This window comes from Bos grunniens, chromosome 1, assembly GCF_055505025.1.
Source record: "Bos grunniens cultivar Pamir isolate PY7600 chromosome 1, Bosgru_T2T1.0, whole genome shotgun sequence".
Lineage (NCBI taxonomy): Eukaryota > Metazoa > Chordata > Mammalia > Artiodactyla > Bovidae > Bos > Bos grunniens.
In genome coordinates, this window is record NC_141165.1 from 77,990,230 (window position 1) to 78,006,779 (window position 16,550).

The 16,550-nt window shown below is 42.2% G+C and overlaps 1 long non-coding RNA gene across 1 annotated transcript; it reads right to left on the minus strand.

The window, feature by feature from the left end:
* Nucleotides 1-2,504: 2,504 nt before the first annotated feature.
* On the minus strand, nucleotides 2,505-3,895 carry LOC147379730 (uncharacterized). The gene is made up of 2 exons (XR_015169042.1): nucleotides 3,577-3,895; nucleotides 2,505-2,712 (listed from the first exon to the last, which is right to left on the minus strand). It is a non-coding gene; the product is annotated as an uncharacterized LOC147379730 (long non-coding RNA).
* Between the last annotated feature and the right edge of the window lie 12,655 nt (nucleotides 3,896-16,550).

The window sequence follows — 16,550 nt, forward strand, 5'->3', positions numbered from 1 at the left end:
TCCCCTTTCCTCCCTCCAGAATCCATAAATTCTATCCATTTTCGCTTCTTCACAATTCCAGACCACCTACAGAATGCAAAACATTGCCCACTACTCCGCTCCCTCCTGAGTACCTTCCCCTTGACTTGCTGCTTCTCAAATAGGTACACAAACTGTTCATGCCAACACTTTTAAGAAAGTCCACAAGGACACGAGTGTCCCAGGTGACTCAGTGCTAAAGAATCTGCCTGCCTCTGCAGGAGATGCAGGAGACGCACATTTGACCTCTGGGTCAAAAAGATCCCCTGGAGGAAGAAATGGCAACCCACTCCAATCTTCTTGCCTGGAGAATCTCATGAACAGAGAAGCCTGGCAGGCTACAGTCCATAGGATCGCAAAGAGCCAGACACAGCTGAGCGCGGATGCACACGCAGGCACGGGGACACCAGCAGAGAGAGACAAACATAGAAGAGGGACACGATTTCAGAATTCCCTCCTACGTTCTCACCCGGTCTCTGGCTCACACTGTGGGGAAACTGTGAGCCCAGGATGCTAACAAGTCTTCTTCATCTCATCTCCTTCTCCTCCCCTCTTGCCTCCGGGCGACATCTTCAGGGACATCAGATGACTACTCCTGCGCGTCTAGGCTATGCAGATGTCATGACCTTTGTGAGGCACTTCACAGCCTGCAAATGACTTTCTCTAACTTGGGTGACCTTTAGAACCTCCCTGGGACCTAGGTGATGGTGTGACTGCCACCGTTTTCATGGGCCAACGAGACAGTGCAGAAGGAGTGCCTGCTAGGTGCCTGGTCAGAGCCCCCTACAGTTCTCTCCCCTCAGTTCAGTTCAGTCTCCCAGTCATGTCTGACTCTTTGCAACCCCAAGGACTGTACCACGCCAGGCCTCCCTGTCCAACACCAACTCCCGGAGTTTACTCAAACTCATGTCCATTCAGTCATGTCCGATGGTGATGCCATCCAACCATCTCATCCTCTGCTGTCTCCTTCTTCCACCTTCAATCTTGCCAAGCATCAGGGTGTTTTCCAATGAATCAGCTCTTTGTTCAGTTCAGTTCAGTCCCTCAGTCATGTCCAACTCTTTGCGACCCCATGAATTGCAGCACGCCAGGCCTCCCTGTCCATCACCAACTCCCAGAGTTCACTCAAACTCATGTCCATTGAGTTGGTGATGCCATCAAGCCATCTCATCCTCTGTCGTCCCCTTCTCCTCCTGCCCCCAATCCCTCCCAGCATCCGAGTCTTTTCCAATGAGTCAACTCTTTGCATGAGGTGGCCAAAGTACTGAGGTTTCAGCTTTAGCATCAGTCCTTCCAAAGAAATCCCAGGGCTGATCTCCTTTAGAATGGACTGGTTGGATCTCCTTGCAGTCCAGTCCAAAAGCATCAGTTCTTCAGTGCTCAGCTTTCTTTATGGTCCAACTCTCACATCCATACATGACTACTGGAAAAATCATAGCCTTGACTAGATGGACCTTTGTTGGCAAAGTAATGTCTCTGCTTTTTAATATGGTGTCTAGGTTGATCATAACTTTTCTTCCCAGGAATAAGCATCTTTTAATTTCATGGCTGCAATCACCATCTGCAGTAATTTTGGAGCCCCCAAAAATAAAGTCTGACACTGTTTCTGCTGTTTCCCCATCTATTTGCCATGAAGTGATGGGACTGGACGCCATGATCTTAGTTTTCTGAATGCTGGGTTTTAAGCCAATTTTTTCACTCTCCACTTTCACTTTCATCAAGAGGCTCTTTAGTTCTTCTTCGTTTTCTGCCATAAGGGTGGTGTCATCTGCATATCTGAGGTTATTGATATTTCTCCCGGCAATCTTGATTCCAGCTTATGCTTCCTCCAGCCGAGCGTTTCTCATGATATACTCTGCATATAAGTTAAATAAGCACGGTGACAATATACAGCCTTGATGTACTCCTTTTCCTATTTGGAACCAGTCTGTTGTTCCATGTCCAGTTCTAACTGTTGCTTCCTGACCTGCATACAGGTTTCTCAAGAGGCAGGTCAGGTGGTCTGGTATTCCCATCTCTTTCAGAATTTTCCACAGTTTGTTGTGATCCACACAGTCAAAGGCTTTGGCATAGTCAATAAAGCAGAAATAGATGTTTTTCTTGAACTCTCTTGCTTTTTCAATGATCCAGCAGATGTTGGCAATTTGATCTCTGGTTGCTCTGCCTTTTCTAAAACCAGCTTGAACATCTAGAAGTTCATAGTTCACATATTGTTGAATCCTGGCTTGGAGAATTTTGAGCATTACTTTACTAGCTCTCAACAGCTATGACCCACCCCCACCAGCTCCAACACTCACTGGACCCCAGTAACCTTGTGTTCCTTGTTAGTTGCTCTGTCGTGTCCACCTCTTTGAGACCCCATGGACTGTAGCCCACCAGGCTCCTCTGTCCTTCCCCCACCCTCAATTTGCCTTACCAAGAAGGAAAAGCAGGAATTATGCACTGATTATACATGACCTTTAGAAAGAATTTGATTCAAAAGATTATTTTCAAGGAAAGGATCTCAAATTGCATTTTAATTTAATTTTATGAGGAAAATCTATACACATTTTCTATTTTCCACCCCAGTGGCAACGGCTTCTTGGCTGATGACCAGATGCTTCCTTCCATTTTGACATGGTAAAATCAGGGTGCCTCAGCAGGACATCCAGATGAACTCTTGCTGTTCTTCCAAAATCCAGGTTTGAGCTCAGTCTGGATCAAGAAGAAAAAGTGCCATTATTCCCCAATTGGCTTTTTAGTACTTGCTTTATCTTTCCACACTTTCTCTTCCTGCCTTTCTCTCAAATTACCAAAGGCACAAACACTCCAAGTCACAAAACCTAAGACTTTCTTAATTTCTCTTCCTCCTTTCTAGTCCAAGCTAACCGAGGATCATTTAGTTTCCTCAGACACAGAATACCTACTCTCTAATCCGTGTAGTAATAATACAGAATTTGTTTTAGAATATTTATAAATTTAAACTTTTCACAGATTCTTAGTGTTCTTTAGAATTAGATGGCTCTTCTCTCCATTTAAGACAGATATCTCCAACACCTTCAGCATGCTGACATCAGATTATAGCATGGAGAGGGGCTGCTCCATGCAAAGCTTAAGAGGTCATCTTATTAATCAATTGGATAGAAGACTAATTTATTCATTCAACACATACTTACTAATCACTTAACCTGAACTCCTACAGTGCCCAAGATCCTGTAGCATGTACTTGTTATGCTACTTGAGATACTATAGTATGTACATCTTTCAATTAGACTATGAGGTCCTTCAGAAGACTCTGGCCTCAGCTTGCTGCTCCCTATCTTATGACATTGAGTGACTAACCTCACTTCTCTGGGCCTCAGTTTCCCCTTTGTGGTAGGTGGTTAAACAGAGCATTCTAAGTCCACAGATTCACTTTCTTTTCCTTCAATTTAGCAAATATGGGTTAAGCACAGAACATAAGATCTACTAAAAGAGCTCAAAGAAGGAGGGATCAAGAACTATTTAAAAGAAACCAGGTCATTGTTGAAGCTGGGAGATGGGTACACAGAATGTCACTACGCAGCTCTGTCCACTTACCTGCATATTAGAAAATATCCTCCTAAGAAGAATAAAAACAAAGACAAAGAAAGCTAGCAGGTGTCACATTGCAGGTCACCATTGAGCGGGATGGAAGCATGGGTAGGATTTCAGTGAGCCGACACTGGGTCAGGGGCCATTCCAGGCAGGGCACATCCTGAGCCAAAGCATTGAGACTGGAAAATACATGGTGTTTGCAAAGGATCCGGAGTAGTCATGTGTGGCCACAGCTCAGCATGTGAGGAGGGAGGGTGGGGGGGAGCCGAACTGGAAAGGTATCCTGGGGTCAGAGCTGAAGGGTCTAGAGAGGCATGGTGCTAACCTCACTGGCAAGGGAAAGTGACTTCATTGCTTAAGCACAAATTGGCTCTGTCCCTTGTCCATCAGTCCGGTGTAGGCCTGGGAGAAGGGCCCGTGGCAGAAATTGGCAGAGGAGGGTGCTGGCAGCACCGCCAGGCTTGTTTCTTCACCAGGAAACAAAGTTTCCTGTAACTCAGACCCATGAATCAGCATTTCCTCTGTCAATAATACACAGCAAGAAATGCAACAGCACAGGGCTTAGGGTAATGGAAGAAAGGAAGGAATATTCCATGACACAGCTAGGCTCTGCTCTCCTTTCCTCTCATAAAACATTCCTGATAAGCTCCCAAATAACACTTGGGTTTCATAAGATAAGTTCCTCAAACAGCCTCACAGTATCATGTGAAGATTAAGTCCTCCAGAATACCCAGCTCTCTTGTCATAGTATGTGCTTCTATCGCCATTAGGATAAGGAAGATCACATTCTGAATTCTTTCATTATGTGATAACTAAACATTAATATAACTCTTCTATCCCTGTAGAAGTTTGAGTGTGTGTGTGATTTGCCTTTTAGTTTTTGCTCTTGTCCAATAATCTATTTGATTCTCATGATAATCCTGTAAGGTACAAAGGGAATATTATACCTATTTTATAAGAGCAGATACCAAGGCAGGGAAATGAAAAGCTTCTTCCCCATCGAATCTGTTTTAAAGATGCCAGAACTGTCACCAACTCTTCAGTCTCCAGTCCAAGGTTCTTTTCAAGGTTGCAGATGTTTAATAAGTAAATAAATAAATAAACTAATTTGTTTTAAATATATTGATGCTTTTGAATTGTGATGCTAGAGAAGACTCTTGAGAGTCCCTTGGACTACAAGGAGATCAAACCAGTTAATCTTAAAGGAAATCAACTCTGAATATTCATTGGAAGGACTGATGCTGAAGCTGAAGCTCCACAACTCTGGCCACCTGATGTGAACAGCTGGCTCATTTGAAAAGACCCTGATGCTGGGAAAGATTGAGGGCAGGAGGAGAAGGGGAAACAGAGGATAAGATGGTTGGATGGTATCACTGACTCAATGGACGTGAGTTAAAGCAAACTTCAGGAGATGGTGAAGTACAGGGAAACCTGTTGTGCTACAGTCCATGGGGTCGCAAAGAGTTGGATACGATGTAGTGACTGAACAAGAACAAAGTATTAATTAATGATGTATTTAATTTAAAATATATATATATATGCATATGTTTTCTGAGCACCAGAAAGAATTTCATTCTCTCCCTTATTCATTGACCAGAAATTTATGGACCACACTCTCTTGGAGGTATGTTCAGTAGTGATCAAAACAAACAAAAGCTCTGCCTTCCTAAAACTTCCATTCTAATTGAGGCACTCAGAAAGTAACTGAGCTAAAAGCAAAATACAGAATATGTTAGAGAGTTATACAAGCTTTGAAGAAAGAAAGTAAAAGATAAAAAAGTGTTGATTGGTGTTTGGTAACCATCTCCTTGAAATGTTGTGTTCAAGTCAAGACCTGAGGAGGTGAACAAATAAGCCATGGAGATATATGGAGTTGGGGGTTCAGTTCAGTTGCTTTGAAAGTGAAAGTGAAGTCATGTCTGACTCTTTGCGACCCCATGGACAGTAGCCTACCAGGCTCATTCGTCCATGGGGTTTTCCGGGCAAGAATACTGGAGTGGGTTGCCATTTCCTTCAGGAGATCTTCCCGACCCAGGGATTGAACCCAGGTCTTCCGCATTGTAGGCAGACGCTTTACTATCTGAGCCACCTTTAGTTGTGTCCGATTCTTTGCAACCCTATGGACCATAGCCTGCCAGGCCTCTCTGTCTATGGGATTCTCCAGGCAAGAAGACTAGGGTGGGTTGCCATGACCTCCTCCAGGAGATCTTCCCAACCCAGGGATCGAATCTGTGTCTCTTATAAAGTCTCCTGCATTGGCAGGCAGGTTCTTTACCATGAGCACCACCTGGGAAGCCTGAAGTCGGGGGTAGGGGTTCAACAACAAAAAAAAGAAAGCAAGTGCCAGCACTCTGACACAGTACCTTCCTAGCACACACAAGGGACAGTAAGGAGTCAGCCGTGGCTGCACTGGAGGGCCAGAGCGGAGGCAGGAGGGAGTGGAGGCTGGAGACACACCATGGAGGCCATTATAAAGACTTGGCATAGACTTGGAGAACCTGCTATAATTCACTCAAAACCAAAACCACACAAAGAAGACCAAACTAAAATAAAACTAGACGAGTAAACCATAGAATGAAACAACAAGAACAACAAAAGCATGTAAAGGGGATTAAGGTTAGGAAGAGAGAAAAAGGAACAGTGAGAGGCACGAGCAAAAAAGAGAAAGGAAAAAAGGACCATATTCTGTTCCCTTGTTTTGCCTCTCTCTCTCCCCTCCTCTCCTCCCCTCCACCTCTCTCTGTGTGTCTCTTTCCTCCTTTCCTCTCCCCCACCTCTCTCTCTCTCAGATCTGGAATTCTGATCCAAGATCCAAACCAGCTGCCCTGGCCTCTTCCTGAGGGTGCTGTACAACAGCAAAGTCAGGCAGAATAGCAGTTTATTGCCACAAGCCTGAGCCCTGGGCCCGTGTTATTTGCCATTGAACTGGGCCGCTCCTCAGGCCTCCTCACACCCAATCTACAGGCTAAAAGCATGACAATTCCCACTGAGCCTCTTGACCTTGACTCGTCCTTGAGGGTGGCGTGTGCATGCGGGTGTGGACATGGCTGTGAAGGAGAGGGGAGAGGAAGACCTCCCAATCGCTCTAGAAGCCAATATTCCCTCACTTCTTGTTCTTTCTATTAATTTGATTGGCTTACCAATCAAATTGGTAAGCTCATATATAATTGCTCATATATAAGGCAAGCTCATATATAATTCACACCCCTTCTGCCTCCACTACCACCTCTTTACTGGCTTGGAGAATTTTAGAAAATTTCTTTGTGTGACTTCTTCAACTTTGAACACTGGGACCAATGTGAAGCCAGTTTGGCCCCTCAAAGGCTCTCATGAATGTGTCTTTGATTTGCCTCCAAAAGTCACTGAAGTAGATTCAAACAGGATAATACTCCAAGTCAGTAGTGGGCACTGAGTGGAGAAGTCCTTCACCATTCTCTTTACCAAGCAAGGGAGCAGACAATATAGATGCTGAACCCCCAGACTTATACGAACAACCTCAGTCCATCCCCTCCCCCTAAAGCAAACCCCATCACCACTATCAGCATCCAAGTTGGAGTCTCCTCTGAACCTCTCTTTAATTAAAAATTTATGTTTAGGTACTCATAGATTCATATGTAGTTATAAGAAATAATGCAGAAATAGCCTGTCTGTCCCTCCCCCTCAGTGTTAACATCTTGCAAAACTATGGTACAATATCACAATGAATATATAGATGTTAATAGGCTTCCCCATTGGCTCAGCAGTAAAGAATCCCCCTGCTAATGCAGGAGACATGGGTTCGATCCTTGGGTCTGGATGATTTCCTGAAGAAGGAAATGGCAACCCACTCCAGTCTTCTTGCCTAGAAAATCCCAGGGACAGAGGAGCCTGGCAGGCTACAGTCCACGGAGTCGCAAAGAGTTGGACACGACTGAATGACTGAACACACACACACAAACATATTGATGTTGATAAGTCAAGGAGAATATTTCCATCTCTGCCAGGATCTCTCATGTTGCACACTTATAGACAAATCCATCCCCACCCACCTCTGCCCCCCATTCTGTTCTCCATTTCTAAAATCTTGTCAGTTAGGTATAGGGAACAAATGTATGGATACCAAGGAGGAAGGTGGGGGCCTAGGATGAACTGGGAGATTGGGACTGACATATATATACACTTCTATGTATAAAATAAATTACTAATGAGAACCTGCTGTATAGCACAGAGAACTCTACTCAGTGCTCTGTGGTGACCTAAATGGGAAGGAAACCAAAAAAAGAGGGGATATATGTATACATATGGCTGATTCACTTTGCTGTACAGCAGAAACTGACACAGCAGTGTAAAGCAACTACAATAAAAAATTTTAAAAATAATAAAACAAAATCTTGTCAGTTAGGAATAGGATCACCATATGTAACTCTTTGGAATTCACTTTTTCCTATCAAGATAATTCTACCAGAAGATTCATCCAGGTTGTGTATATCAAGTTAATTCCTTTCCATTGCTGAGTAGTATTTCATGTATGAATGTACCACAGTCTATTCTCCCATTGAAGACATTTGAGTTGTTTTCAGTTTATGGAAGTTGTAAACATTTGCTATAAAGCAGTCATGGACAGAATTTTGTGTGAGTATAAATCTTTATCTCTCTGGGTTAAATGGTCAGGAGTGAGAGTGCTGGGTTGCTTGCTGCTGCTGTTGCTAAGTCGCTTCATTCGTGTCCGACTCTGTGCGACCCCATAGACGGCAGCCCACCAGGCTCCCCCGTCCCCGGGACTCTCCTTGGTCTTGTATATTTACTCTTTTTTAAAATACAACCAAACTATTTTCCAGAGAGATGATGCCACTTTACATTCCCACCAGGGATGTATGAGGGAACCAGTTTCATACATACATGCTAGCACTTTGTGTTGTTGCTAATTTTTGTTATCTCAGCCACTCTGATAGGTGTAGAGTGATAGCTCATGTGCTTTTAACTTGCATTCCCCTGATCTCTAATGATGTTGAACTATCTTTCTGTGCTTTCACTTGTCATCTGTACATATTCTTTGACAAAATGTTGCTTCTTGCCTTTGCTGATTACAAATTAGGTTGCTTGTTTTTTAACTGTTGAGTTTTGAGATATCTATATATATTCTAGGTATTAGTTCTTTGACAGATATGCGACTTGCAGATATTTTCTTCCTGGTTGGTCACTTGTCTTTTAATCTTGCTGCTGCTGCTGCTGCTGCTGCTGCTAAGTCGCTTCAGTCATGTCCGACTCTGTGCGACCCCATGGACGGCAGCCCACCAGGCTGCCCCGTCCCTGGGATTCTCCAGGCAAGAACACTGGAGTGGGTTGCCATTTCCTTCTCCAATGCCTGAAAGTGAAAAGTGAAAGTGAAGTCGCTCAGTCGTGTCCCACTCCCAGCGACTCCCATGGACTACAGGCTACCAGGCTCCTCCATCCATGGGATTTTCCAGGCAAGAGTACTGGAGTGGGGTCCCATTGCCTTCTCCGTCTTTTAATCTTACTAACTACCAAATGCTTTTTCTGCATTTGCTGATACAATCATGCAGGAGACCTGGGTTCTGTCCCTGGGTAGGGCAGATCCCCTGGAGGAGGGCATGGCAACCCACTCCAGTATTGTTGCCCAGAGAATCCCATGGACAGAGGAGCCTGGTAGACTACAGTGCATAGGGTCACAGAGAGTCGGGCACGACTAAAGCAACCTGGCATTCGTGTGGGGAGTGTTCATCTTTAGTTATCTCTATTTGTACTGTGTTTGTCATTTCAGTATTAGAATGATACTATCTTTATAAAATGAATTGAAGATGGTATTGTCCTCTTCTGTTTTCTACTAGATGTGTAAAATTGGTGTTAACTCATCTTTAAATGTTGGAAGGAAATCTTCAGTGAAACCATCTGGAACTGGAGATTTTGTTATTGAAAGTTTTTAAAATTATGAATGCAATTCCAGTTGTCTGTATTATATTGGGTAAATTGTGGTACTTTTAGAGTATTTGGTTTGTTTCATCCAAGTAGTCACATTTTTGTATATGGAGTTATTGCCTCTGTGTGATGTATAAAGTCTTCTCTATCTAACGCTAACCGACCTCTTCAGTCTCCTAATCTTTCCTTCCACAGGCTCCACGAATCTCAGTGAATTGGGAACTCAGTGAATTGGATTCTTCTCTAGGATTCCTTGAATTCTCTGTGCTTTCTCACTGACTCACCTGGCTATTGTCATTCTCTACACCTGAAATATCCCAAAATTTCAAAGTAATTTTTCCTCTCATTCAAGGGATACTTAGAACCTACAGCTTCCCTTTCTTATTTCCCTTTGAACTCTCATGGCCTGTATTATCTGTGGTGGTTCCATGGTGTGAACTGGAGAGTGCCTTGTGTAAAAGTTATTTCTGAACATGGGCTTAGTTTCCTGCTAGACTCTCAAGGATGAAACTCTGTATGATTCTTCTTGGCTTCCTCCAAGGGCCCCAGCACAGGGTATGGCACAAAATACCCACACAAAAGGCATCTAAAGAATTAACTCACATGAGTCCTCACAGGATAGATCATTCAAGAAGGTTCTTTGACTTCCCTTCTTTAAATAGTTAGGGAGCTATCTTTCAGGACCTGCTCTTGAAACAGGGGTTGATTTAGGATCTGAGGAGAGCTGGTTCCTTGAGTAATTGAAAGGAAAGCATCACTGTCAGCACCAATCCCATCTCAAGGGAGACTTACTGTGGCTTTCAGAGCCTGAAGACTCTCACAAAAATATAGGTTCAATGTGAAGAGTTGGGACACAAACAAGGATCCAAAAATCTACCAGTTTATAGAAAGAACACCTTCCACCATCCAAATTAGTAGTTCAAATTCTTAGCAGCACTGTACTAAATAGAGATGAATTAACGAAACAAGATGGGAAAATGATCTCCATTTATTCCCAGTTCAGCAGGCATCCATATCCAGTAATATCTTTGACATTGACTTTGCGTCAAGAAGCCCAGGCTGGGAATGAATATTCTCCAGGGAATCCTCCCACCATCCCCAAATAGAAGGTGAGGTAGCTGGGCAGGAACCCAGAGACAAATTTGGGCAAAGGGGAAACATTTCCACTCCTGTAACTGTCAAGAGCCACCTCCTGGTGATTTCACTGTTCCTCTCCTAGTCTAAGCATCTTTACCTCCCACCATATCTCCTACTTCATCCTTTATATGGTCTCCAGTCTGTGTGTTTACCTGCATCAATCCATCCTGAACACAAACACCAAAAAGATCTCCCTCTAACTTTAGTCTGATCATACCATCGATGTTTTCAAAGAAACCTTCATACATTCCCTATCGCACAGGAATACTGTTGACATGCTTTCACCAGGCATTCAAGGCCCTCTTCATGTTATAACTTCACTTCCCACAGTCCCAGTTACACACCAGTGGGAAAAAGCAGAATGGAAAGAATTTAGAATCAGATCTCAGTTCAAATGTAACTCAGTTTTGTAACAGTTTCATGGTCTTGGGTAATAATTTAACCCTGATAAGCTTCAATTTCCTACAAAAAAAAAATCTAAGAATAATAGTAGCTCAAAATGTTGTCATGAGAAATACATGAGGTCATGAGTGTAAAATGCACAGCACATAAAGGGACTCAATAAACGATAGCTCTTTTTACTGTGCTGAAGCACACTGAGCATCTTCCCTATTCATGAAACACCTCTGAGTCATTTCTTAGGCCTACTGGCCCTGGAAAGCTTATCAAATGCCCTTGCACGAGGAGCAGGGAGAAGGGACTGGCTGAGGAAGAAGGGGAGGGATGAGGGAGCATAAAGAAGCTCCAAGGAGAGCTATGTAAAGGAGACAAAGAAGGAACAGAAATTCAGAATGAAAGAGCAGGCTCCAGTAGTTTCAGAATCTTTCTTCCCTGAGCATCAGAACAAGCCCAAGCCTGCCTTTCCACAGTTGATAAGGACACCTCTCCCATCTCTTCATGCATGTGAATTATGTTTCTTCAATAGAGATTTATTCAAATATGATGTCCAACCTAGAGGAGAGGCTGGGAGTGGGTGTCTCAGCCTGGGTTTAAATCTGAAGTCCATTCACTATGGCTTGTAGCGTTCTCTTGTATGTGTGCTCTTTTAAGGGACTCAAGGAAATAGTGTCAAGAGACCTACTTCATAAGTATGTTTATTATTATCTCTGCTGTTTGAGCCACACAAAATAAATGTCTGGCATTTCCAGAAATTGCTATCGATTCAGCAGCAGATTTTACAAGGCCAATCAATAGCAGTTTCCTCTGTAACCACCCCCCCTCCGGGTATATTTATTTGTGATTAAGCTTTCTGTTCCTCCTGTGCTTTCTAGTGCTTGTAATTGGTCCAGAATAAATAGATGATTTCATCTTTTTCCAGGAAAAAAAGGGGAGGGATAAAAAAAACTTTGCTATTAAAAATATCTCCTTTTTCTATTCAAAAACAAATCTGTATGCATATCACTGTATGTATACGAAAGGGAGAGAGAATGGATTCAAACCTGCTTGCCAGAGTGAGACCCTAAACACGTAAGTCACGGTTGGTGACCTCTTTTCCCTGCACCTAAGCCATGCTATAATAGAAAATTGGGCACTCAGAAAGCCATAGACTCTTCTAGCCATGGATCCTTCTATCATGACGTCTTTGTATCGTGGAGTATCACCAACTGTGTAACAGAGGCTTGGATCAGTATAGAACTTCAAAGTTCACCAGCCTAGCCTCCTGTTCTTGTAGGTGAAAGCACAGAGGCTCAGAAAAGGAAAGTCAGGTGTAAACTCGGGTCTCTTTCTTCAGAATGTGACCTAATGTGGAGATAGGGTCTTTATAGAGATCACCAAGTGAAAATAAGATCATTAGGGTGGTCCCTAACCCCAAATTACTGTTATCCCTATAAAAAGGGGATATTTGGACACTGAGAGACACACACAAAGAGGCAGAACACGACATGATGATGGAGGCAGAAATCAAGAAGATGCTCCTGCAAGCCAAAGAATACCAAGGGCTGCCAGCAAATCGCCAGAAGCTAGGAGAGAGGCATAGAACAGATGCTCCCTCAGAGCCCCCAAAAAGAGCACCTTGACCTCAGACTTCCAGCCTTCAGAACTGTGGGACAACAAATCTCCATTATCTAAGCCACTCAGTTTGTGGTACATGGTTTTAACAGCCCTAGCAAACTCATCATTCCTCTTCCTCAACAGCGATCAGTCATGAAACCCAGAACTAGGGAACCCAGAGCTAGTCAGAAAAATATTAGAACGATACCTTAGAACTACCTAGAGGCTATTGATAACCCTACTTCAAATAAATAAAACTTCAGGACAGTGGGCAAAGATGCTCAAACCCCCATCTTCTCAGAGGAGACAAACTTCTTGCAACTGTGGAGAAAGTAAAAGAACTGCTAAAATTACATAAAATCAATTGTCTATGTGGGGAAGCATACAGTCATGCTTTATGATGGTGTAAAGCTCACAGGATTTTTTCTTTCAAGGTAGAATATAAAAGTAAAGAAAACTTAGGAAAAAATTTGTCAAAAAATAGTGCTATACATTCTCAAGACCTACTTCACTTATCTCTTCCTAGGAACACAGAAGACTGTATTTCCCACTCTCCTTTGCAACTAGAACGGACCATGTGACTAGTTCTGACCAACAGACAGTAAATAGAAGTGACGTAGGTAGAAGCATAGAAAAGAGTGTGTGAGTCTTTCATACTTTCTCTTCCCCTGCCATGGAGACCCCCGTAGTCACACACTGAGAGAGACATGGTGCAAAATTAACTAGAATAGTCTTTAAGACACTGATTGAAAGGGAGCTGCCTTGGAGAATCTTCCAGCCTTCAACAAAGCTTTTGTGAGAAAGAAATCCCTATTTTTGAGATTTGGGGAGAATAATCTAACCTGACACTTTGGCCTGACTCAGCTGGTGATGGTCCTCACCTTTGCAATCTGTATTTGACTAACATATTACTCGAAAAAGAATAAGCTGTTTGAAAAATATGAACTTGGAATTTCTCACATTTCTTGTTGCTTAGCAAACAGACAGTGGTAGAGTGACCCATGCAAAAATGTGCATGTGATCCTGTCTGAAAACACAGACCCTGGGTGTCACAATAAAGGAAACTCCTTTCCAGCATCCCTGCCTACTCCTCCAGCAGAAGCTTGGACCCATACTGGAAAAGGGGCATCGCCCACTGCATGAGGCAGCGGCACTCTGCTTGTTAGAAATGTATTCCTTAAAATACTCTATAATCTGAGTCTGTTATTTCCACCCACTGACCTTAGTTCTTCCCTCTAGAGTTCTGGAATAACAAAGAACAAGCCCATACTTCTCCTAAACTGCTTTCCCCCAGGCTGATGTTTTACTGAAAGAAGATTTCTTTCCAGAAGCCTTGTTAATCAAGCTATCACTAATAAGTCAAATCCCAATAGAATGTAAGCCAAAGCACTGTCCCAATTATGTTGTTGTGTTAGGATTTTATGATATCAAAAAATATTTCGAATACATGGAATTCCACCTGGGGCCTAGCATTCTTTCAGCTACAGAAAGATTTGCATCCTAGCAATATTTGTTTTATTGTGATTTAACCTGCCCATCGTTCTGCTGAGTGCCCAAGTAGGAATGTGGGAAATAGCTTTCTATCACCATAAGCTCAGAAAAATGTCAGTGAAATGCAAGCAAATAGATTATGATTGCATCGACAGCTCTTTTCATAAGCTAATGGGCTGTCTAACCTATTCTTAACTGCTGTCCCCCATAGGGTCTCGTAAGCACATTACCAAAGAGTTTGTTGAATCTGGCAAATTGATACACTGGGCTTGTTTGACTTTCCATTTCTATGAGTGATCATTAGGTATTTTAACACCATATGAATGTGCTTGGAACGCCTAATGGGGCATTAGGTAGGTAAATAAGTGATTCACTTGGGAACTGCAGTATTAACATAGACAAAAATCCATTTTCCTTTCTCTTAGTAATGGATTCTCATCATGTTTTAAGTGAAAAATTTTAAATATGCATAGACAGGTGAGATATCTCAGTCCTGTAATTCATGTTTGATCATCAGGACTCCTATAGGAGAGATAATACACAATTTTTTCTTAAAGGACTAAAGGAATTAAATCAACATGAAGGCTAAAAAACCACGAGAAAATGGAAACTTACTAGTAAACAATTTTTTTTTACATTTCAGGTTAGAATACCTAGTGTTGGCATGGCTGGGGGAAACACTTTTATATGATGTTGAAGTCTAGCCTTAAGAATTTTGAGCATTACTTCATTAGCATGTGAAATGAGCACAATTGTGCAGTAGTTTGAACATTCCTTGGCATTGCCTTTCTTTGGGACTGGAATGAAAACTGACCTTTTCCAGTCCTGTGGCCACTGCTGAGTTTTCCAAACTTGCTGGCATATTGAGTACAGCACTTTCACAGCATCATCTTTTAGGATTAGAAATAGCTCAACTGGAATTCCATCACCTCCATTAGCTTTGTTCGTGGTAATGTTTGCTATGACTAGTGTACTCTCAGCGAAAATCTGTTAGCCTTTGCCCTGCTTCATGTATTCCAAGGCCAAACTTGCCAGTTACTCCAGATATCTCTTGACTCCCTACTTTTGCATTCCAGTCCCCTATAATGAAAAGGATATCTTTTTTGGTGTTCTAGGCGGTCTTGTAGGTCTTCATAGAATCATTCAACTTCAGCTTCCTAATGGGAGCATAAATTGGGACAATCTTTCTGAAAGGCAATTTGGCAAATATATCAAAAGCCTTTAAAATGTGTATATCCTTTGACCCAGACACACTTCTTTCACTTCTAGGAATGTACTGTAAGGAAGTAATAATTGTTATGTGCACAGATTCATTTACAAAAATGCTTACCATGTTTTTCACAACCAAAGTAATTTGAAAAAATCAAATAGCCAACAAAAAGAAATTGGCTTTTTGAAAAACATGATGTATTCATTTATACAGCGTTACATTATGTAGGCCTTAAAAATGTGTTGTGCATATATGCTCAGTCATGTCCCACTCTTTGCAACCCTATGGACTGTACATACAGTCGGAAACCCTACAGTCCCTATGGACTGTAACCCTGTGGAGCCCTCCAGGCTCCACTGTCCATGGGATTTTTCAGGCAAGAACATTGGAGCGGGTTGCCATTTTCTATTTAAGGTTATATTCCTGACCCAGGGTTCAAACCCACATCTCCTGCATCTCCTGCATTGGGAGGCGGATTACTTTACCACTGAGCCACCTGAGAAGCCCCGTCTGTATACTGGGGCCAAACGAATCAAATCCCAGAGACAGGGTTTTTGGTGAAGCAGAAAAGGATCGATTTATTGCTTTGCCAGGCAAAGGGAGACATACCTGGCTTCTGTCTAAAGACTTAATAGTAAGAAAAAATATTCATACTTCTAAGATAAATAAGTTTCAGAACTATTTTTAGGATATCAGTTTTGCAAACACTTTTTAAACATAGATTCAAAACATCAAAATTTAACAATGCTTATCTCTGAAGGTTGGGGTTGTGGGTGCTTTTTCTTTCCTTATTTATCTCTCCTGAAATTTTCTAAATATGTACAATGAACACTTAATATATTTCCAATATATTGGTGTATAAAAATATTATAACGAGATTGAATCTTACATGTAAAAGATTCTAATTTTTCAAGATGCTATGGTCACTAGGAAACCAGTCACATCTTTCCTACTCAATTAACTCTCAGTACTAAGTGAACCTTTCTTTGGCATTTCTAATTAGTATACAGCCAAACGTTCTCTACTCTTTAAAACAAGTTTGAAAACCAAAGGACATTTGCCAAGATACCCAACTCAGTTTCATTTGAAACAAAGAAATATGTGGAATTTTTAAATCTGGGAGTAAAATATTAGTATCATCACTCAAGAACATTAGATGTAGAGTCAGAACACCTGGGATCAAGTTCTAACTCTGACATTAGTTGGTGACTTTTAACAAGTCTCTAATCCT